At 23.3% G+C, this 26,078-nt stretch overlaps 3 long non-coding RNA genes and 2 pseudogenes across 5 annotated transcripts; 2 read left to right on the top strand and 3 right to left on the bottom strand.

Annotated features, from left to right (window-relative positions):
- Positions 1-3,302: 3,302 nt before the first annotated feature.
- Positions 3,303-4,159, top strand: LOC113549778. Its single transcript, XR_003404956.1, has 3 exons — positions 3,303-3,430; positions 3,521-3,667; positions 4,029-4,159. It is a non-coding gene; the product is annotated as an uncharacterized LOC113549778 (long non-coding RNA).
- A 3,915-nt stretch (positions 4,160-8,074) lies between these two features.
- LOC113551077 lies at positions 8,075-12,604 on the bottom strand (annotated as a pseudogene). Its single transcript, XR_003405102.1, has 4 exons — positions 12,589-12,604; positions 9,129-9,249; positions 8,904-9,051; positions 8,075-8,197 (listed from the first exon to the last, which is right to left on the bottom strand). The product of XR_003405102.1 is annotated as an uncharacterized LOC113551077 (transcript).
- Positions 12,605-14,495: 1,891 nt separating this feature from the next.
- Positions 14,496-15,530, bottom strand: LOC113549782. Its single transcript, XR_003404960.1, has 3 exons — positions 15,333-15,530; positions 15,096-15,243; positions 14,496-14,614 (listed from the first exon to the last, which is right to left on the bottom strand). It is a non-coding gene; the product is annotated as an uncharacterized LOC113549782 (long non-coding RNA).
- Positions 15,531-17,454: 1,924 nt separating this feature from the next.
- On the top strand, positions 17,455-18,700 carry LOC113549777. Its single transcript, XR_003404955.1, has 3 exons — positions 17,455-17,615; positions 17,709-17,855; positions 18,561-18,700. It is a non-coding gene; the product is annotated as an uncharacterized LOC113549777 (long non-coding RNA).
- Positions 18,701-21,567: 2,867 nt separating this feature from the next.
- Positions 21,568-22,884, bottom strand: LOC113551001 (annotated as a pseudogene). Its single transcript, XR_003405099.1, has 3 exons — positions 22,769-22,884; positions 22,551-22,698; positions 21,568-21,690 (listed from the first exon to the last, which is right to left on the bottom strand). The product of XR_003405099.1 is annotated as an uncharacterized LOC113551001 (transcript).
- Between the last annotated feature and the right edge of the window lie 3,194 nt (positions 22,885-26,078).

The following is a 26,078-nucleotide window of genomic DNA, read 5'->3' as shown; positions in this document are numbered from 1 at the left end:
TAAATTTTTTTTTTTTATTAATGTTAACCATATTGTTATTATTTCATTATCGTTTAACAATAATAAATTTGAAATAAATACTATTGAGTAAATTGAACATATACAATTTTTTTAAAGGTCAAAAATATATTTATGTGTAAGACTAAATAAAATCAATGTACATTCATATTATTATAACTAACATTTAATACATCACACTCATAAAGTAACAATCACTCAGCAATATTTTAATAAATGTATACTTATATAGTACTAGCTTTATTTTGACACAACCATTTCACACATTCAATATGACAAGTTACACTCACACTTACTATCAAGTAAACCAAAAACCTGGTTTTTTAATATTTCTAAACATATACTCTTAATATTGTTATAATATACAGAGTATACAATGACTGATAACTAACTTAAACTATACCTATTATATATTTATACTACCAATACCGCATAACAAAAAACACCTGTTAAATTTATTTAATACTAATCTCACAGTCATAATTAATTATGTAGGTTAATTTTATTTAAAAATTAAGTAAAAAATGAAATGGTAATGATAAGTTTTTTAGGTATTATATGGAAGCATAACTGAATTCAACCGAATTAAAACTATTATTTTTAAGTGTTTGGCTACAAATATTTTTTTTTTTTAATATGTTTTACAAAAATTATTGAAGTGAAAAACAAATATTACTGGTATTAAATTGATGTATATTATGCTCTATACTTAATACTCTTATATTATACTTGACATGATTATAAATAACTATATAATGCATATTATGAAATATAAGTGATATATTTGACTATTTTAAAATTTATTTTCATAAATTAACAAGAAGTTTCATTTGATAAATGTTTAATTATGGCCTGTTTCACAGGAGTTAAAAGGCAAACGTAGGTACTATAGAAAGAATACCTTATGTCATATATTCCAAAATGTAGAAACAATAACAAGAACTTAAAGAAAATACTTAAAGAACTATCATAGTAGTAAAAGTGAAAAAGATAAAAAAGATTTGAAAATAAAGCTACTAAAACTACCAAATCAAATTATAGTAAACCCAATCGCACCTGGTCATATATTGTAAAAAATATATTTAAGGAGACTATATTTTAGAAGAATGTGATAGAAATAGTTGTAAGTGGAGGTCTATTTGAGGAATTGACTAATATTATATGTATCTTAAGTAAAAATGAAGTATAGTAATGATCCCAAAACATCAGAAATATTGTGTAAAGATTCAGAGCTATGTTATAAGTGTAAAACAATGTTATGTGAATTATTTAAATGTTTGGACTGTGAATTTTACTCTAGCCTTTATCATTTGAAGTGCATGACTAATGAAGAACATTTTAACGCAGGCTCAAATAATGAAATATGATTTTACTTATAGATATGTACACTCTACTAAAATAACTTATATTCTTTAGTTAAATACTAAAGTAATGGCTGTGTTTTAGTATCAAATACCATTTAATTGATTATGAAACATGTTACAAAATAATAAGGTATAATATAATATATTTTAACTGTTTTGTTTTATATATTTTTTATACTCATAATGTTTATTCAGTAATATATAAAAAAATAAAAAATGTACTTTTGTTATACAATCAATTATATTATTAATCATAAATAATGTTAAAAATTTGTACAAAGATGTTCCTATAGAAATAAAAAAAATATTTTTACAATTTTAATATAATTAAATACATTTAAGCCCAGGTGTATAAGAGTAGTAATTTTAGTTAAATATTATTATCTTTACATCTATTTAGATAAATTAAATTATATTTAATATGTTTAGGTTAAATAATCGAAAAATATTACAATTTTAATGGGATGTAGCAATAACTAAGATTTTTGTTTTTTTTTTCCCAAATAACTAAAATTATTACTTTTTGATAAAAGATAGAAATATTCTGATTCGTTACATAGAATTGCTACGAATATATTTTATTATCAATATAACTTGTTATAGCAGTATTATACCTATGTCGAAAGATTTGGTAACAATTTCCTTATAGAGCCAATAACTCTACAATTTACCCGTATTTACTACGTAAATATAACTATAACTCATATTTGGTTCACCAAACATAACTGATATGACGATAATAACGCATTAACATCAGAAATCTTGTATTTATCACATATTCAATTATAATACTTGATAATTTAAAACAGCTTAAATTTTTTATTTATTTGGATTATTCAGAACTGTTAGTTCACAAAATGCCACAAATTGAATTCCAAACTCATAAATTCCATAGTCCAAACAATACATAATAATTATATGTAATTTTATATTCATTATGTGTTGATACTTTAAAATTTAAAATATTTGCTTTTGATTTACGCTAGGAATTTAAAATTTAGCAAGCTGACATCATGTATTGTTAATCAGAAAAAAAACATGCAAAAAATATTAATTAAACTTTCATAATATTGTGTATGTTTGTTTTATTTACAAATTGAGTACAATGTTAAACTGTAATGATTAGTGTTTTAGTAGTTATATGCCAGCGTCACTAAATACAACTGTATTTATACTATTATTTTAAAGTATTTGAACCTTATTGATTTACATTATTTAATTGAATTTGTATCTTACAAAGTGAAAAACAAAATATATTAATGGTAATTGATTTATATGCTTTATACGCATTACTCCTTTTATACTTGATACGATAATTAATCATACAATGCATATGTAATATTATAAGGGATCAATTAAATATACATTTTCAGAATAATTACAAAACATGGAATTTTTAAAAATAAGACATAACAAATTCTCAATAAATCTTCATCAACATTTGATTTTTAAATATATGCAATGTTTTTTGCCAAAATTGAATTTCTACAAATGATCTATTATTACAGATATTTGTCATTTTTTTTTTTTTTAAATGTTTCTGTAAAATAACTGTTAACGTAAATAAAAGTAGTAGAATAGACAAGGATTAAATTCTTGATTTGAAAATTTGTTAAAAACAAAGTAGTAGCAACTTGATAATTTTTTTTTTTAATTTCATTTGTGTAGTATTAATTTTTTTAAATTTATAGCTGAATCAAAATAATAAAATGCAATTAATTCGTTTTACAAATAACTTCTAGTTAAATATTGTATTCCTTGTATTACTAAAAAAGTATTGAGTATAGAGTGGATAACAGATTTACCTATTTACACATCTACATAATTAAAAAATGATAACATTTCAAATCATAATATTATACAACGTATGATGATTAGGTAAACAAATAGCTTTTAAGCAGCTTATCAGCAATAAACCAACTAGAAGCGCTTGGGATAATCACGCCACTGGACGTTGCTCTATATTGACCATACGCCGACAGAGTATATAAGGAAGAGATGTTGCTTCTTTAAGGCATAACACAATTTTTGTGCAAATTTAATCCTCAGTGAGTATATTATAAAACTAACTTAATAATAACATTAGTTTTAATTAATTTAAATCATTTATAATTTATATATTTTGTCTATACTTTTAGTTTTCACTTCATTCAACGAAAACAAATCAAAATCCAAAAATGGGTGCTGAAAAAGTAACAATGAACATCGTTGTCGTCGGACAAGTCCAATCTGCCAAGGCCATCAAATCGGTCGCCAAAGCTACCCCAGCCACCAGCCAGTTGATGGTGAGTTATTTAATTTATTTATTTTTTTTGTAATAGTTTATTGTTACGTTATTTGTACTATTTTATATTGGCTAGAGATAACTCGTATATTCAAGCATTTGTAAACATAAATAACTAAACGATTTATATAACTTTTCAAATGAATTCTCAATAATTTCAAATATATATTTTGTAAACGTTTAAGTTCTAAAAGGTGATGAGATTTTTATTATACTGTTAGAAAATAATTTTCATTATTTGTCTCGATAATCTTTGTGATATAATAATTGTGCTGATTTGTTATTATATCGTCAACTTTGGGAAACAATGATGTATAATATTATATAACTGTATTAATCGACTATTTATTGTTTTGTTTTAGAACTGTTAATTCATGACATCAACCTCAAATTCAAAAATGCCATAGCCCAAACTACACATAATTTTATAATTTGTAGATAATTATAGCAATATGTGTTGACATTGCAAAATAAATCAGTCTCTTCCGTCAATTAACTTGTTTTTTTATTTATTTATACTATTTTACATTTATAAAATAATTTATGAGTCTGGGTCGTTATTTTAATGACATGTGTATACTTATATATTGCAATATATTTTTATAAGAAAAAAATACTTTAACAAGTTGTTAAGTAATCGTTCAAGAATAAATACTATTTAGTATATAAATGTTTGAATATGATTTGTGTTAATTGTTGAAATCCTTTGTACTACACTGTCAACATTTTAATACGTAATACTTTTTTCAAAAACACATGTACTTAATTAATAAAAATACATTTCAAAATTATCAAAAATATAACTTATATTATATGATATGTATTACATTAAAATAAAAGTAATTGTGTATTAAGCAAATAAATTAATTATCAACTACATTTGTTTTTCACTTCAATAATTTTTCGTAAAAAATAAATTCAATTTAAATAATGTAAATCTATTAGTTTGTATATACGTTAAAATAATAGTTTTAATTCAATTGAATTGAGTGACGCTGACACATAATACCTAAAACACTAATCATTATATACTATTTAATTTTGTACTCAATTTCTAAATAAAACTGACGTAAACAGTTATGACTGTGAGATCAGAACTAAAGTATTTTTTGATATGCGGCATTGCTAGTATAAACTACAACCAGGTAAGTTTAAGGACAACAGTGATGTTTAATGTCTTGCGATATTTCATAATTTGTGTTAACGTTGTAGGAATATACGATTTTATTTAAATAATTTTGGAATTACACTCCAATTAAAAACAATCATAGTTTATTTTATACATGAAGTCTATTCCAATTAGGAATATTGTCACAATAGAGAATAACTCGTACAAACAAAACTGTACAATGAAAATTTTACGAAATTTGGATTCGGCAGTGTTGGAATTAACGTCATTAATAATACTCGGCTGTAACGAATTAACGTTAATGGAAAATGTGCACATAATATTTGTCGAATATTTTTTGATGTGCGACTACCTATCTATGGTATTAATTAAATTTGAAAAAATTCACGAAAATTAATATAACTGAATTTGGTCAGGTCAATAAAAATAAAAATAAATTGTTTTATCATAATCTAATTGAATTTTTATTTCTTCTTAACATATAATAGACGTAGTGTGTTCCATTCGGCTGTATGGTTAATATTTTCTCGGGTAATTTTTACATGGGTATTTCTTACTTGGGTAATTTTTCCCTAGATTCGGTCCCATACTTAAATTATACAATTTAAGGCAATTGGTAAGTATATTCTTATATAAAAATATTTTATTATACATTTTTTAGATGTTTAAGAGTATATTATTAATTGTTTTTATCATGCTTTATCGTTGTATTTTGGTCTCTTAAAACAAATTGTACAATTTATTATTTATAAACAACTCAAATAATTAATGTTTATCGCAAATTGCTTATAAATTTATACTTTATATTATGAACTCTGTGTAGACCTAAATTCACTTCCGTCCGTGTTATCCTCTTGTCACCCCTAAGTGAAGAACTTTATGTTCTTTAGTGTAAATATGAGAGTGAATTCACTTTTAGCAAACCTTAAGCTTAGAATATACAACCTGTGTATACATGGCTTATAACGTATAATATTTATAATCGTATTGATTATACTTCTCCGTTTTTTTTTTTAATAGAATTATCAATAAAAATAGCTAATGTTATAGTATTCTACAAGATTGGACAAATTACGGAAAAAAGGTTTTTAAATTATATTATTAAAATTATAAAAGTTTAAACACTAAAATATTAAATTTAAAATTTAATACTCTTATACTTATGTAATTGTATACATATAGTATTCATACATATCAATAAAAATATATATTTTCATACACAACAATGCATGTATTATTATTACCGAAAATCTATTGAAACAATCGATGTGTATATCTTGTAAAACATTTGTGATGATAGTTAACAATTGATTTTATATTCGATTACATATAATTGTGTTTGACTTGAGCGTCCATCTTAATTTACATTATTTTTTGTTTTTTTGATTAATCGGATTAGTCTTGTATTACATAAACGGTCCGTGATAGAAAGAAACCCTAGAATAAAACGCCAAGTATGATTAATGCATTTACTACATTCCCTATATAGTACATTTGATACGTCTTCAATACATAAATAACATTGAATAATTATTTTTTTCTTCTTAATTAGAGTAAGTTTTTTATAATTCGAAGATCGCACTAACACTATCATTTTGAGTTGTATGGTATATGTCAGATTAATTTAAGACAACTATTCATCTTATCAAACAAAGTATGGGCTTACCTATTTATTCAAATTCTGCTCAAATTGAATAAATAATCAATAAATATACATATTTAATAGATATAGTTACATTCATTGTGTTTTCTGTTTATTAAAACAATATTAAGAAAATTTGCTTTTAAATATAATAATAATCAAGTATTTTTACTGCTTGATTGTCACTGTGATTTATTAAAGGTCAGTCTTGTCATTTATATGCGTAGTGACAAAATGTTTCAAATTTTTTCATGTAATGTTCTATTAAATTAAGACAAAATTTGCCAAAAAAGTACGACAATCACTAAGTTATGTTTTACTATTCATAGCAACATTATTTAGTTTTGTATAATTTATAGTTAAAACAAAATAAAATAATTATAATACCATTTTATGTATTTTCAATATTGATACGAATACGGAATACAACATCAAATATAAATTCGCATACATGAAAACTAATAAATTATCAATAAATATAAATGTACAATTAATTAATTGTAGTTAATGATGTGTTAAAAATGAACAGCTTATGTTTACATATCATAATTTTTTAAGAAGATTAAAAAAACTATTGTTATTTTTATAAATTCTTTTCATCTATTTACTTCGTGTTGGTATCTATGTAACACTAATGAAATGTATTAAAAAACATGAATAATATGTTAAAACCACAATACATAATACATCTTGTTTTTTAGAATTTCTTCTGTAATTATTAAAACTGTTAAAAAGAAATTTATAATAAGTATTTGTCAAAAAATGTTTATTGATTATACATTATTTTATGTTATATTACGTATATTTCTATATAATTAACATTTAATATTATTTCATATTTTAAATTTAAAGTAAACAATTTTTTTTTTCAATTTCCAATATTTTCTTTCGAATTTATAATAAAAGAATACCTTTATGTATATATATATATGTGTTGTATAAAAATAATTATCAAAACATTCATTATTGAAATAATATAAAAATAAATATAATATAATATTACATTGTCTAACAAATGTTTTAATTATAAACAAATATTATCATAGCAAATTTAATTGTAGAGAGTTTCACAGTTATTAAATAAATTGAAAATGTTTAGTATGTATAACTTTTACTAAACCGATTTGCAAAGATACGAATTATACCTTTAGTAGCTATAACATAGCTACATAAACATATTATGTATATCTAAAAAAATTGTTCTTTTAACTTTAACAAGTGATCAATATTGACCAAGAACGAATATGATGTGGTATAATGAATGTCTGAAAATAACTTAAGTATTTTAGTTAAAGTTCGTTATACTGAACTGTTAATATTCTGGTTAGATACCTTGAGTAAAATCTAAAATAATTTAATTCGTTATTATTAAGCCATTTCGCATAACTGTTATAATAATCTTCCTACAGTAAAATATTAAAATATCAATCGTCTGATATAATTATACACAAGTATAATAAATAACTGGTATTTGTTATCCAAATATTCATGATTATAATATACATAATATCATGATACAAAACCCATAATAAGTAGCTTAATGGGTTATATGATACTTCTTTGTAGGTTAAAAACTATAGAACAACACATTCAAAACACCGGAAAAGGTAAATATTAAAAATAAGTACAAACAGTTATGTATATCGGAAAGGACTGATTTATTTTATGGTGTCAATACTGATATGAATTACATATTATTGTATTGTTTAGGCTATGGCATTTTTGAGTTTGTGATTAATTGACTACATGAATTAACAGTTCTGAAACAAAAAATACAAAGACAAATATCAATTAAAATATACATTTCCATACTAAAAATCATTTATCATAAAATATACCATATTTTTATATAACAATACATAAAATAATATGTGAGTATAATATTATAATATTGCAATTTATGAATTAGTATTCAAGCATTTTAAACATTAATTATATATATACATATATATATAAATAAAAATTAACAAATAATGCTCAGGTACATATAGAAAGCAAATCATAATAAATTTTTGAAAACTGTATTTATATAAACATATGAATTTAAATAGTATTCTCAATAATCGTTTCAAATTTGTTTTTATATGCCATATTATTCTAAGCAAAAAATACGCATCTATTATTGAAATACATAAAAACAAAAATTAAAAAAAAATATTATTATTATTATTATTATTTAACAAAAATATTCAAAGTCAAATTTTATTTTTATTTTCACCTTTCCAAATAAATTAGTTTTTACAATGAACATCTACCACAAAATAAAATGTACAAAATACATGAGATTGGAATCACTATTACAATTAATGGAGTTTACCTTATTAAATGTAAAATGGTCGATAAAAAAAGATATTTAATAAAATAAAAAAAATTAAGTTTTATTAATGATTTATGTTGTATAGACAATACTATATGACTTACTATAACATCATTCACATAAGATATTAGACAATTATTTGTACTCACCATCAATTGGCTGGTGGCTGGGGTGGCTTTGGCGATCGATTTGATGGCCTTGGCAGATTGGACTTGTCCGACGACAACGATGTTCATGGTTACTTTTTCAGCGCCCATTTTTGATTTGTTGGTTGGTTTTTGAGAATTAAAGTGAAAACTGCAAGTTAAAAATATAAAATAAAATGTTATTAGTTTTAAATGAAAACAAAACTATTATTGTCGTTTCGTACTTACCAAAGAATAAATTCGCACAAAAAGATGTGTTATGCCGGAATCGAGATCTCGGTTGCTTTTATATACAGTGTCAGTCGACAGATAAAAGTGGGGCCATGGCGTGGCGTGATGTCGAGCAGCGCTGTTGTTAAATGATATATTTTATCACACCATATTGAATATTGATAAAAGTTTATCGAGGACGACAGCGGTGTATTAAAAAATTATAATAATAAACTCGTTAAGAGCGTAAACATAAATCATATACAACATATTTTTTTGACGAGAAATACACTCAAAAAGTATTGACGTTTTTGGACATTTTTGTTATCTATTTTTAAAATCAAATTTTTAATGAATTATTAATTAGTTCTAACTTTACAATTGAATAATTGAAGTTTAGATTAACTAATGTGTTGACCAAAATTTTGATTAGCACTTCTATGCCATTCACTTATGTTTTAAATAATTATAACTTTAATAATTAACTTATTATTTGGATTTGATTGTTATGTATCGAATCGAAATAATCAGAATGTAAAAATTTATTTTTCGCAACATGAAATTTATAAAAATTATACACGCCATTATTAAAATAAATGAATAGTTTACACCTTATAAAGCTTTAACGATTTGTAAGTTTTTTTTTCAAAAATGTTATTTTGTAATAAATTAACATTTTACCATTAAAATAATAAAAATTATCGAGAAACTCGATGTTTACCTAAAAAATAATCAAGTATATCCTGTCGTTTTGCCCGAATCAAAATTCCCTAATGAACATTTTCCATAATGGTATTTTATCCGAAAATCTGAAAACCCAAAATCTTTTTCCCGAAAGACTTTTTACTGATGGTTATTGTTCCCGAAATAAAATAGTTTTCAAATTTAAAAATTGTTGTGATAACTGTTATTGTATAGGTATGTATTTTCTATACACCAAGTTTTTTACTTATGACTAAATTACCGCTATTCTATTTCTATACATTCTAATTCGAATTCATCTTTTCCGTGCGATAAACGGTTAATGACCTAACCTAATGTAAATCGTTGTGATCGTAGGTTCATTATTCAAGTGCTGATTTATAAACTTGCACAAAATAAAATTATAAAAATTTAAAGTATTAATAGACAGATTAATGAGCAACACCAATGCAGATCGCTCTTTTCTACTTGAGTTTTTTTTTTAAAGTAATTATTATATGTTATATATATTATAAGCGTAAATTGATAAATGTAAACTGTACAATATAAATTGTGAAAATATTATTATACGGGTCTATCCCGTATAATATAAAAAGTAATAAAAATAAAAAATAAAATGTATGGTTTGTCGGGTATAGTTGGTCTTATCGGGACAAATGTTGTTCAAATTATTACCATATTGTACCCGTCATATAATTTTTCCAGGAAAATTTGTTTGTGATCATGATTATACTATTCTGTTTTTTTTTTAATAGAATTATTAATGAAAAAATTTAATGTTATAGTATTTTACAAGATTGGACAAGTGACGGAAAAAAAGGTTTATAAATTGTATTATTAAAATTATAAAAGTTTACATGCTAAAATATTAAATTTAAAATTTAATACTCTTATACTTATGTAATTGTATATAGTATTTATGCATATCAATAAAAAAAAAATATTTTCATACATAACAATGCATGTATCATTATTACCAAAAAACTATTTAAACAATCGATATGTATATCTTGTAAAACATTTGTGATAACAGTTAACAATTGATTTTACATTCAATTACATATTGTGTTTGATTTGAGCGCTTATCTTTATTTACTCTATTTTTTGGTTTTTAAATTAATTGGATGAGTCTTGTATTACATCAATGTTCCATGATAAAAAGAAATCCTAAAATAAAACGCCAGGTGTGATTAATGTATTCACTACATTCGATACGTCTTGAATACATAAATAATACGGAATAATTAATTTAATTTTTACTTTTATTAAGATCAAGTTTTTTATACTTCGAAGATACAATTTTGTTCAAATTGAATAAATAATCAATGAATATATTATGATTGATATAATGTTATGGATTAATAGTCATTATAATCTTTGTATAAAATAACACTATTAAGGAAATTTGTTTTCAAATATTATAATAACCCGGTATTCTCTTTGCTTGATTGTAATTGTAACTGTAGCTTATTATATTGAAGGTCAGTCAAGTAATTTATATGCGTAGAGCATAGGCGATGATTGGGGGGTGCTTGGGGGGTTTTTCCCCTCAAAAAATTTGAAAGCCTCTCCAGAAATTATTGAACATTTTTCAAAGTCATGTGGCCGGCCGGGCGTCGGACTTATTTTACAAGAACTACCAAAATCTTGGAACTTTACAAAATATTTTTTTTTCCCGAAATTTAATCAATATAATAATTATTACAACATATTATACCTACTATAGTCGCGACGGATTGAAAAATTTTGCTAAGAAATATTTAAGCGCCCCTAAAATTCAATTAAATCTCCGCCTATGGCATAGAGACAAGAAATGTTTCAAATTTCTTTAAATCATGTTCCACGAAGTTTGTCAAAAATGTATGACAATCACTTCCTAAGTTATGTTTTACTCTTCAATAGCAACTTCAATTTATTCTTGTATAATTTATAGTTAAAATTAAATCAAATAATTTTAATACCATTTAATGTGTTTAATAAACTATAAACTATTTTTAATTATTGGGCAAGCCAATAAAAATAAAAATTAATTGGTTTATAATAATTGTACTTAAATTATATTTCTTAATATATAATGTACGTTTGATATATCGGATTTTGTACAAATTTGATAAAATAGACACTCTGTACACATTAAGACTTTTGTTAAATATAATTATAATTTAAGAATGTTTTATTACAAATTGAATAGATATTATTTATTTTGATTGAGTTTATTATTAGTTGCTTGTATCTCATTATATATCTTTGTATTCTAGTTTTATAAATAGGATTCTACAATTCAGTAATTTTAAGCAACTCAAATAATACGTAATAATAGTAAAATAAATAGCTTATAAATATAAACTTTTATAAACTTGTTCTATGTGTATTGTCTTTTCTTTGTTACAAACAATGTAGATGAAGTTTATTTTGTGCTTTTAAAGTAAATAGTAGAGTGAGTTCATTATTAACACTTAATGCAAAAAAAAAAAAATATACATACAATTTTTATAATTAAATCAGAATACTTTGTTATATGTTTGTATGATATGCTTAAAACAAATATTTTGACTGCTTGTCATATAAAAAACATATTTTTTTTAGGTTGAATGGTTGTTCTCAAATTCGTGTTCATGCGTTGCATTTTTTGAATATATACTACTAATATTGTATATTAAGTGGTTAGTGAACAAGATAAATGATCAAATCCTGGAAAGATATTCAAAAATAAGCACACTAAGAGATTTGTATTTAGAAGTTATAAAATGCTTAAACGATATCAATAGATCAATACATGGTTTGTCGGGCATAGTTGGTCTTATCGGGATAAATGTTGTTCAAATTATTACCATATTGTACCGTTATATAATTTTTCCAGGAAAATTTGTTTGTGATCATGATTATATTATTCCTTTTTTTTTTTTATAGAATTATTAATGAAAATAGTTAATGTAGTTAATGTATAGTATTCTATAAGATAGGACAGATGACGGAAAAAGAGGGTTTGAAATTACATTACTAAAATTAAGTATATTGAAATGCTAACAAATCAAATTTCAAATTTGATACTCTTATACTTATATAACCGTGTAATATAGTATTTTTATGCATACAAATAAATAAAATAAAAAGATTTCCACACATATCATACCATATTTCAATATAACCTTAAATTTACTTAAACAACCAATTAATATATTGTATGTTTTACATTCTATTTGAATTTAAAGGTTCCATATTATGTTTAAGTTATGCTTAATTTACATTATTTTTTGGTTTTTAGTTTAATCGGGTGAATATTGTATTAACGCTCCATGATAGAAAGAAATCCTAAAATATAATAAAACGCTAGGTATGATTAATGTATTTTTACATTCACTACAAATGTTACTTCTTAAATCCATAAATTATATGGAATAATTATTTTTCTTTTTATTAAGATCAAGTTTTTTATACTTCGAAGATTGCATGAACACTATAATTTTCACCTGTGTGGAATATATCAGATTAATTCAAAACAACTACTTGTCTTATTAAATAATGTATGTGTTTATTAATTTATTCAAATTCTGTTCAAATTGAATAAATAATAAATAAGTCTAAGTATATAATTGCAATAGTTCTGGTTATTTAACAGTTATTGTATTATTTGTATATTATACTTATATTAATAAAATTTGATTAGAAATATTATAAACTCATGTGTTCGGTCTACTTAATAGTAAGTGTGAGTGTAGCTTTTCATTTTGAAGGTCAGTCTAATGCATGTGTTAAAATGAAAATTATATGTAAAACAAAATTAGATTTAGAACTATGTTATATATTTTATTTATATGAATATGTATAATTATTTTTTTTAAATATTGCTGACTCACTGTTTCTTTATTTCAAAGTAATAGTAATACTATATTAAAATATTTATAGAATGTTGAAAATGTCTTAAAATATTTTATTTAATACATAACATATTTATATCTTATAAATGTTTATTATTTATAACAATTATAACTTAAAATTCACTATTAGCTTCACTTATTACCTTCTTATTGCGATTGTAAAATTCTTTTAAATTCTTTTTAATATTTTGAAATATTCATTATATCAACAAAACAATATTTGCGTAATGATAAAATACGTAGTACAACATAAATTTCAAACGTGCATACGTGTAAACGTTAAAAAAATAAATATATTTTTAAATATACATAATGATATAGATTGGATTCATATCTTTTTTATTTAACCTTGGTATTCTATGATAACAATTTAAATTGTTGGTATTTTTTTCCGTTCTGAAAGTTGCGTTGAAAGTGTGCATTTGGATCGGTATCAGTTTGATGTCAGTTCATTCAAAATCCTCTCCATAAGGGCAGTTTTAGTTTTTAAATACGCCCACTAATTAAAATATGAGATTCGATTAATATACTAAGTTATTAATATAACTAAATATTATTTTATCTATTGGATATGTTACTTGGGAGTTCTTACGGTTAGGTTGTGTTACGGTAATGTGTATTACGATATGACATTGTTTTAATTTCTTGTCACAATAAACGTTTTGAACAGATCCTGTACAATAATTCTGATATTGTTTAGATATTTTTTTCTGGTGTACAATACTATCAGGTTGATAAATGTTACATTTATAGCGTAAATGAAAACCAAATAACTTAAACGACAGAAAATACAGATTTATTTTGCGGTATCAACACATAATGAATATAAAATTACATATAATTATTATGTACTGTTTAGACTATGGCATTTTTGAGTTTGGGATACATGGGATAATGGTGACTTCGTAAATTGAATTAACAGTTCTGAAACAATAAAAAACACGGTCATTTAATACAATAATATAATATTTTTATGTCAGACATTGTATAAGACAATATTATTTAAGAGAATCTAAATAAATTAAAAATTTAAACCGTTTTAAACTATCAAGAACTTAAATTGATAACAGGATTAAAAAAATCAATTTTGCGTTGTTATCGCCTAAATCAGCTATGTACTTATTATAATGTAAGTTATGATTATGTATTGACGTATATATAATACATTTTATTTAGTCTTACATTTAAGTATATGTTATTGTCATAGGCGTTATTTTTTATGATAAATAAAAATTGATACAGATTTTTGAGTTTATAATAATATTTAAAAGTTAAATCGTTACGTAATAAACAGTAATGAAACAATCAATCGATTACATCTTATGTGTATAAAATGGTAAAAAAATATATTATTAAACATATATTTATATTATATAATTATAAATTATAATATAAATGTGCTCACCATCAATTGGCTTGTGGCTGGGCTGGCCTTGGCGATGGTCTTGACGGCCTTGGTAGATTGGACTTGTCCAACGACTACGATGTTCATGGATACTTTTTAAGCGCCCATTTTTGATTTTTTAGTTGGTTTTTGAGAATTAAAGTAAGAACTGCAAAACAATTAATATATAAATGTATACATTTTGTTGAAAATTTCAAAACATCATCGAATAAAAAATGTTCTTCAATAGGTACTCACCAAAGAATATTATTGCACAAAAAATGTGTTATGTTGGAATTGAACATTGGGATGTCTTTTTATACAAATATTAGAGGCCACTTTAAGTAGGACGGTATTGTGGCGTGAATATTTTGATGCCGTCCATCGTTGGCCATTGCCTTACTGGTTGATACAACGTTTAAAAGTAATTGATATAGTATCACGTCGTATAGGTAAAAATCTTATGTTTTATGTACTCGGATCATAGAAAGATTAAATAGTAGGCGATTGTACTTTTAATGAAAATATCGAATTTGCATTCAATAATCAAAAGGCCATTGTACACGAAAAATAATGCTAAGCAGTATATCTGTCTAAATCACTTATCGTATTTCATGATATTTATATTTGATATTGCTATTAACGTAATTTATGTTGCTATATGTATGAAATAGATTGAATTAAATTCTCCAGAAAATATCGCATTTTAAAATACCATTGTGTGTATAAAATATTATAATATCCGTGAAAGTTATATATCCCTACAAATAATTTAATTGAGCTATAGTAAAATAATGTAAATTGTTATACATTATTTAGATATTATATAATAACTTTATCAAAAATAGAATGAAATTTAAAAAAGATCAAAAACTAAATGCAATAAATACATACAACTTTAATAGAGCTTTTGATTTTAGTATGAACTGTGTTTGAAAAACTTAGTATTAAATTATTATACCTTAAATATAAAAATTAAACATTTTATACATTTTAACTTATTGTAATATTATAATTTGTATATTTTTTTGATGTTAAAGAATTTTAAAAAATTTTAACTTCAAATGCTTATAAAAATTAATTTATTGTACGTTGGTAATTTAAATATGTTTGCATTTCTTTTAAAATAAATGTAGTAGGATATTGTATTAATTTCATGTTTTTTAACTACGTTGATTTTTATGAAAGATAAAAAAAATGACGAAAAATTCCAATTTCTTATTATAAATGAGTCAAAATATTCATACATTTTTTCCAGATTTAAAAAATGCTCATAAAACATTTCTTGATAATTTATTTCAAGTATGTACAACTGTTGTTCGTCTTAAAGTTACATTAAACGAATTACAAGCCTTTGACTTTTTTTAAATAATAGAAGCTGAAAATCAAAGCATTTTTTGAACACTAATTGTGTATATAATTACATAAAAAAAAAAAACATGTATCATTATAATATCAATACATTCATCACTTCACTCAATATATAATGGTGTAATAAGTTATAGCTGTACTAAACTATAGGATTAGAGTGTACCTCATCAATGATTAGGTCAATGGAATGGGCTTGTTAAATTTATATACAATGATAAATCTTTGTATATAAAAAATTATTCTGAGCCTAGATGGATCTTTTTCCATAGAATTAAAATATAAATTATATCACAATTATATGCAAAAATAATCAATAAATAAATAATTGCATAAAATTAATTAAAATATAATATGCAGTAGCATACAATCGTTATGAAAATGTTTTTTCTTATTAAAACAAAATGACATAAATCACCATTCATTGTTTAAATACCTATTAAATGTTGTCCTAATCTGAACCTTAAATGCATTTAAAAAAAATTAATTTCTTTTTTTTTATGTCGTTTGGTTCTAGTGTCATCTACATAGGATCCATGTACTACATTTTGATTTTTTTCGAATTTTATAAAAATGTTGAGAATATAACTATGTAAAATCAACGGAGTCATTGACAAAATAGAGCAAAGTTCTCAGAATCTAAACCTTTAACAGTAAAACTTGATTTCATAGATTTATATTTTAATACATTTTTGGTGTTATAATCCACCAATTAGTATCAACTATTAGCGGAGAATTTATAAATAAAAAAACGTTAAATTTAAAGTATAAACAATTAATTTCATGATGCATATTATCTTAAACGCATTTGTATAATAAACATGTCAATATACAAATAATCAATATTATTTGATATTATTTATTTAGATTTAATTTGATATGTTTGCCTTACTTATAATTATTATATTACATCACATTCATACAGTGGTCATGAACAAGTATTCGTAATCATTAGTAACATTTTACAATCTTGATTTCGTCTGACGTACGATATTAAGGTACACGAATTACTACAAAGCACTCTATCGGCCAACTGACAACAACCAACAACAAGCACTTGTTACGATCACGCCACCACGCCGCACCACATAAAGCGAATATTTCGAGTGTATAAAAGCACGTTCCGGTGCTTCATTCAGGCATAACGCAATTTTTGTGCAAATCTAATCTTCAGTGAGTATATTACAAGACAATCTATCTAATAATAATATTTGTTTTAATTCACTTAAATCGTTTGTATTTTATATATTTTTTTTATACTTTTAGCTTTCACTTCATTCCACGAAAACAAACCAAAAACCAAAAATGGGTGCTGAAAAAGTAACAATGAACATCGTTGTCGTTGGACAAGTCCAATCTGCCAAGGCCATCAAATCGGTCGCCAAAGCCTCCCCAGCCACCAGTCAATTGATGGTGAGTTTATAAATTATTTTGCAAAAATGTTTTGATTAAAATCTAGACGTTTTTTGAATTTTTGATTTTTTTTGTATTGTCACTATGTTTCTTACATATGTATTTATTGTGTATATGAATGGAGTAATATATTGATTTAATTTTCGATAAATGAATAACAAATTGATAAATAAAATAAATGATTACTATAAGTAATTTTATTTCCTGTTTATTATATGAATATAATATATTACTTTTTGTTTAATTTACTATAATTCCAAAATTCTTTAATATTCTATAATGAATAATGATTATTTTTTTGGTAATTTATTGTATAAAACTCGTCAAATTACATATTAGTTACAGATGACCCATATGATACAATTTATAAACATAGCTTACTAAACTCGTTAAATTATTTGTTAAAATTCTCAAAAATATCTCTAACATACATTGCAAACGGACAAAGTAGTCAAAATAAATAATTTTTATTTTAATGCAGTTGCATTAGTTAGTTTTTACTGTCTTACTCCTGCCTAATGAAATTAATTTATAACATAAAAAAATGTCTTATTTTTTTTTTACTGAATACTATATAATAAGCCATAATAATTTCATTTAAAATCATTAGTTTATAATTAGGTTCAATCATAATTATTTACTTTTATATCTGCTGCCTATATAATATTATGCTGTATTAATCAACTATTTTTTGTTTTATTTCAGAACTGTTAATTCATGACGTCCACATCAATCTCAAATTAAAAAATGCCATAGCCTCAACAGTACATAATATTTTTATAATTTGTTTATAATTATAATACGTATTGACATTGCAAAATAAATCAGTTTCTTCCGTCAATAAACTTGTTGTTTTTATTTATTTGTGCTATTTTACGTTCCTAAAATAATTTATAAACCTTTACTCTGTGGTGCTATTTTAATGAAATCGCAGAGATAATTTAGTGGGCACTATTTTTTTTTATACAAATTCTAGTATTGGTAAAATTGTATTATTTATTTCTTAACTAAAATTACACCAACTTATTTAAGATAGATTTGAAAATTTTTAACATAATAGTTTTTATACTTCAACTAAACTATTGAAAGAGTCTAAATGTCTAATATATTCTAAGATATTCAGTATAGAATTATCGTAAATAATAATTATTCAATGACTATTTGATAGCATATTACTCCAAATAATAATTATTTACAATTATTTCTTGGCAAAGACTTGGAACATAAATTATATTTAATAATTAATAATAATAATATCATTGTTTATTATACAAAAAAAAGAAATAAGCTAATACTTAAATTATATAATATAATCAAAATATAAAAGTAAGAATTTATCATAGCTCATACTATGCTTGTTCATAAATACATATTTCTTTTTCTTTGTAGATTAGACTTACTAAGAATATCACAAACGCTGCATAATGTGTAGATTCTAATGCTAAAATATAAATTTGAATATTATTGCATAGTTATGGACGTTATGGAGATTTAATTGATTGTATGTTTCTAAATAAACGTATTAATATAATATTTGCGTATTATTTTTTCATATAATAACTGAAATTCAGCTCAAAATTATATTGTGATATATGCATAAAAAATTACAATTATTTTAATGTAGATTATATACATGCCTATGATAAAATTAATCGTTAGTCAAGAATAGCTACTTAAAATGAATAATATTAAAATATCTTAAATTTAATATAATATGCATATATTTTTTCCTGATTTCTTAGATATGTGCATTCCACGTACAATGTTAACTTTATATTACAAATACATTAAATGTATAGTAGGTTTATTTTTGTTTTTTTTTTTTTTAAATAGTTTTTTAGATTTTATTTATACATTTATCAAGCTTTTAGTATATTATTTTATAATTCAATATAATCCCTTATGTCATATTGTATTAGGTTTATTCAACGCTATTAACAGATACGAAATAGTTTAACGTATAAAATAATTAAATTTAATCTTGATTAAATATTTTTGTAACGTCTTGAGTTTTAGCTGAAATGTTCTAATTCCCTAATAAAAATAAGACACTACTAATTTTTTCTATTAAATACTTTACTTATAATATAATAAAATTCACTAAATTTATTTTTATTTTACTATAGAAAATAAATTAAAAGCTTATAGGTACGTACATATGTAATTTTTAGAGTTAATAAATTATATGGAATTTTCGGGTTATTTTTTGAGCATCTTTTAGTTATTATAGGACATTTAAATAACATCACTAAATAAAGTAAATAATTTAATAAGTGCATTTATTGCAAATTCCTAAATTAATTAATAATTTAAAATTTGTCATGCATTAAAATATAATTCACCTTCATACACATATGAGTCACATTTATTTCACTAATCATATGAATAATTTTTATGGAAATGATTTTATTTATTTTGCAATCTATAATTGTTTTATATAATTTATTTTTAAATATATATATGATTTACATCAACACAAACGGCATTATGACAGCTTATGTATTATAATATTTTAAAGTAAATTAATTAAATTGTTATTATTATCATAAATAACTTTTAATTTTTTTACATCTATACAACATAAATAAAATGTATTCAGAAAAAGAAAACATACATTACAAAATACATCTTGTTTATTAGAATTTTATCTGTAATTATAAAAATTCTGTTATAACAAGAAATTAATAATATTAATTATTTGTCAAAAAATACTTATCTATTATATAGTATGTTATTATATTAGGTTATATTTGTATAAAATAAACATTCAATATTATTTCATCTTTTAAATTTAAATTAAAAGTAAAATTATTATTTTTTTTTCAATTTCAAATAATCTATCGAATTTTTAATAAAAGAATATATTAAAGTATTTATATTTTATATAGAAATAAATATTAAAACATTTGTTATTTATTTAATATAAAAATGAATAAAATATAATATTATAGCTTCTAATAACTATTTTAACTATGAACAAATTATATCATTGCAAATTACTTTGTAGAGAGTTAATGTCAATATAAATGTTTCAAAAAAAAAAATTATAACTAATATTATTTCAAAAAAAAAATCTCATATCCAAAGTATTAATATCAATAAAATATAATATAATCATTATTTTTTTAATGATTATTAAAAAGAAAAAAAATCAAAATCAAAATAGAATGTACCTAAATCTCGTAAGTTTTTTTCATCATTATATAACGAAATCTAAATCTAAAAATAAACCTCATCTATTAAGATCTTATAATATTATTATTCTAATAAATTGTATAAATGAAAGACTTTAACAAGTAATTAATATTACCCGAGAACGAATACTATGTAATGTAAATGCCTGACTATAACTTAGGTATATTAGTTAAAGTTCTTTATACTGAACTGTTAATATTCTGGTTAGATACCTTGAGTAAAATCTAAAATAATTTAATTCGTTATTATTAAGCCATTTCGCATAACTGTTATAATAATCTTCCTATAGTAAAATATTAAAATATCAATCGTCTGATATAATTATACTCAAGTATAATAAATAACTGGTATTTGTTATCCAAATATTCATGATTATAATAGACATAATATCATGATACAAAACCCATAATAAGTAGTCTAATGGGTTATATGATACTTCTTTGTAGGTTAAAAACTATAGAACAACACATTCAAAACACCGGAAAAGGTAAATATTAAAAATAAGTACAAACAGTTATGTATATCGGAAAGGACTGATTTATTTTATGGTGTCAATACTGATATGAATTACATATTATTGTATTGTTTAGGCTATGGCATTTTTGAGTTTGTGATTAATTGACTACATGAATTAACAGTTCTGAAACAAAAAATACAAAGACAAATATCAATTAAAATATACATTTCCATACTAAAAATAATTTATCATAAAATATACCATATTTTTATATAACAATACATAAAATAATATGTGAGTATAATATTATAATATTGCAATTTATGAATTAGTATTCAAGCATTTTAAACATTAACTATATATACATATATATATATAAATACAAATTAACAAATAATGCTCAGGTACATATAGAAAGCAAATCATAATAAATTTGTGAAAACTGTATTTATATAAACTTATGAATTTAAATAGTATTATCAAAAATCGTTTCAAATTTGTTTTTATATTCCATATTATTCTAAACAAAAAATATGCACCCATTAATGAAATACTAAACAAAAATATTCAAAGTAAACTTTTATTCTTAATTTCACCTTTCTAAATAAATTAGTTTTTACTATGAACATCTACCACAAAATAAAATGTACAAAATACATGAGATTAGAATCACTATTATAATTAATGGAGTTTACCTTATTAAAAGTAAAATGGTCGATAAAAAAAGACATTTAATAAAATAAAAATAATTACATTTTATTAATGATTTAAAGTTATACTTTTTTTTTTTATAACGTTTTAAAACTAATGCTAATCATCATCTAATAATATTTATTAAACTCATCAGATTTAAAAAATAAGTTTTATCCTTTTTGAAAATTATCAATATATTTTGTATATTTAAATTATGAAAAATATCAATTTTAATTTAAAAACAAATCTGCTGATTTTTCGGTAACATTATTTAAATGTTGTATAGACAATACTATATGGCTTACTATAACATCATTCATATAAGATATTAGACAATTATTTGTACTCACCATCAATTGGCTGGTGGCTGGGGTGGCTTTGGCGATCGATTTGATGGCCTTGGCAGATTGGACTTGTCCGACGACAACGATGTTCATGGTTACTTTTTCGGCACCCATTTTTGATTTGTTGGTTGGTTTTTGAGGATTAAAGTGAAAACTGCAAGTAGAAAAAAAATTGTTATTAATTCGATATCAAAATAAAACTATTACTTTCGTTTCGTACTCACCAAAGAATAAATTCGCACAAAAAGATGTGTTATGCCGGAATCGAGATCTCGGTTGCTTTTATATACAGTGTCAGTCGACAGATAAAAGTGGGGCCGTGGCGTGGCGTGATGTCGATAGTATTATTTTTATTTGGTTATACGGCGCTTATATTTTGTTGTAAAACGATATTTTATCACATCATGTCTAATATTGTTATAAGTATATCAAGGACGACAGCGGTGTATTAAAAAAAAAATAATAATAATAATTTCGTAAAAAGTATAAGCATAAATCATATACAAGAATCTTTTTTAAAGAGAAATACATTCAAAACGTTTTAACGTTTAATACATTTTTTTTTACATATTTTTAACATGGAATGAGTTATTAATCAGTTCTGACTCTCCAAGTATTAATTGAAATTTACATAAACGAAAGAGTTGACCAAAATTTTGTTTAGCATTTCTATGCCACTCACTTATGTTTTAAATAATTATATTTTTAACAATTAAATATGTATTTGGATTTGATTTTTATGTATCGAAATAATCATAAAATAATTATTTATTTTAAATTATTATATATATATATAATTTTTGAAACATTGAAAATATAATTTGAGGTTCTTTATAAGCTCTTATAGAAAATAATAATAAAATTTAGCTATAATGCGTAGTAAAATTCTAAAAGCATTTATTTTGAAATTAGAATTTTGACAATAAATATTGTTAAAATCGTGATAATTAGCACATTTTTTTCAAGTTTTAACTTGAGATTTAAACATATAATACATTGTTTCATTTTTATATTTTTTATAAAAATATTATTGGAGTCTTATACATTTTTATGAACGTTTGACGTTAAATTCTTATGGCATTGATATTCACCCGTAAAATAACTATTTTTCCTTAAATGTTTTTTGTTATTTTACTGTAAAATATGTAAAATTGTTTTGAGCTATTTTTGGATAAAAGACATTTGTTTTTAGTTTTTAAAAATTCTATAAATGTAATTTTTAATGTAAAATATTCACCAGTATAATTTTATGAGAATGTAATAAAATATTCCTCATAAATGTCTCATACTGGAACTAAAATGTATGAAAAACATCTAAACATAAACATTTTGTGTGGACATTTAAAGTTTTAAATTTAATATTTACTTTATACAATGATATTTTTATTTATACATGTAAATAAATTAATTTTAAAATATTACCTATTTAAACTATACATTCATTTACACAGTTTTATAGTATGGTGGTATTGATTTAAAATTATTAACATTTATTATGGTATAAATTATATTTGTTATTATAATAATAAAGTATTAATAATATAACGATTTTTGTTTTTTTTCTCAAAAATTGAATCAATCTATCAAAATAAAATCTACTAACAGTAAAATAATTTATTTCAATAGCATTACAAAAAATAAAACAAATTATAAAATGTATTTAGTGATATAGTGATATAGTGATATTAGTGATATAGTTTTTCAGACTCGTATTCCACTCGGAATCGTTATTCGTATAGCATTATGTATCGTTTCCCAACTGTTTACTCATAATCATAACATTTGTAGTTTTTACTGAAAATCTTAAATTTTTTTTTATTATTACTATAAGTATATTTTGCAAATTGTTTTTATACAAATCCGGGAAATAATTAGTAATTATATATTATTCCTATTGTATGATTCGTGATATTTTCCGTTAGGCCGGTATCAATTTGATTTGTGAAAAACGTTCCGCAGAACTTTACTGCTTGGTAATGCAATTTTCTGTTTTTTGTTTTTTTTTTGGGAAACCATTTACGGGTATGAGTTCGACTAAAAATACGTTTTAGATATTTCAGTTAGAAAAAAATGTTATATTATATTAAAATAACATAACAATTATAATCGTTTATAATTTCAGTCGACTGCTATACATTCTGATACACATCACCTCGGCCCGACGTAAATACTACGAGATGTGTTGTAGTTCACACTTCACAGAAAATAACAATTAAACATATTTTGTAAACTACCGTGTATAACTTGCACAAGTTAATAATAATCGTCCGTACCGAAAACGAAACGATTTGCTCGAAATAATTATTGAAAAGACTTTTATTCTTAGCGTCTCATTTCGTTTCATTACTTGATTTTTTAATGACTTTTATTAATAATAATTTATTAGTATATTATTCGTGTTTATACGACACTGGACAATTGTTGAATATGAGTGCTAATCATAGCGATTTTTTTTTCATCGGAAGCTCAGCGTTTGAGACACGAATCAATAGCGGTTCGACAGTCGACGACATCATAAACAATAATGCCTAATATTATTTTGATTTATAATGCATCATTATAATATTATGTTATTGTTACTCGTCGCAAACGGCTGATGGGTTTTGTCCATACCTTGTCCGACACCGGGCGGTTAAAACGTTTCGAACGCGGCGGTATACTGTATTATTCGATTTTTGTTGTCCACCAACGATTTATAAACACACGTATTTTCGCAACGAATCCCAAATATATTACATCCGCGACCGACCTCGTGTAAACGATAACAAACGACGACAATTCTCGTCGGCGTCCGCAGTGCGGCACGATTACGGTCATTGACGTTTTCGTTTAAGTTAAGGGAAGAGGCGAAGGTAATTTATATCCGCGGCGATATCTGTTAATATCAATCGGGTACCTGTGACTTCTACCCGGATGTAAACTTAAGTCTACGATATTAAAAGTAATACATTAGATTAGAGCGGTGCACACCAACGCTACGAATATAGTGATACTAGGTATATTCACCGGGGTTTGTTCCCGAAACGATTCTTGTGGTTTACGGTTAAATCTTAATGTTGGTTTTATTTAATTTTATCGAAATATTTAGTCTTAGAGTTATAACATAATATTATGTGCCTAACGTATCATAATATTAAAACCAACAAGCAAACCACTCTTGTAATCGTATGATAATATTTAAAAAAATAAATTTTTATGTGATTAGAATTTTTTTCAAAAAATTATTTTGTCATGAGTTTTACATCCCGAATTTTACAAATTGAGTTCAATTGGATTTCATACTCCGATAATTATTATTTTGGTATCTTAGAGAAGAAATACATTTACCAATTTAAGCAAAAACAAATGACTAGAAACCCGTAATCCGTGAGTTTGTAATATAATGTATGCATGTATGTACGAATGACGTATGTATGTCTTATTTTTCTGCGGATACCTGCAAATGATTTAAATTTGGATTACATTGTTGGTTCTCAGCTGCAATCCTTATATATATATAAAAAAAAACAGATTTTAAGTTTTTTTTTTATTTTA

Source organism: Rhopalosiphum maidis, chromosome 1, assembly GCF_003676215.2.
Source record: "Rhopalosiphum maidis isolate BTI-1 chromosome 1, ASM367621v3, whole genome shotgun sequence".
NCBI lineage: Eukaryota > Metazoa > Arthropoda > Insecta > Hemiptera > Aphididae > Rhopalosiphum > Rhopalosiphum maidis.
Note: the sequence above shows the minus strand (reverse complement) of the source record. Positions and strands in the feature narration are given on the sequence as shown.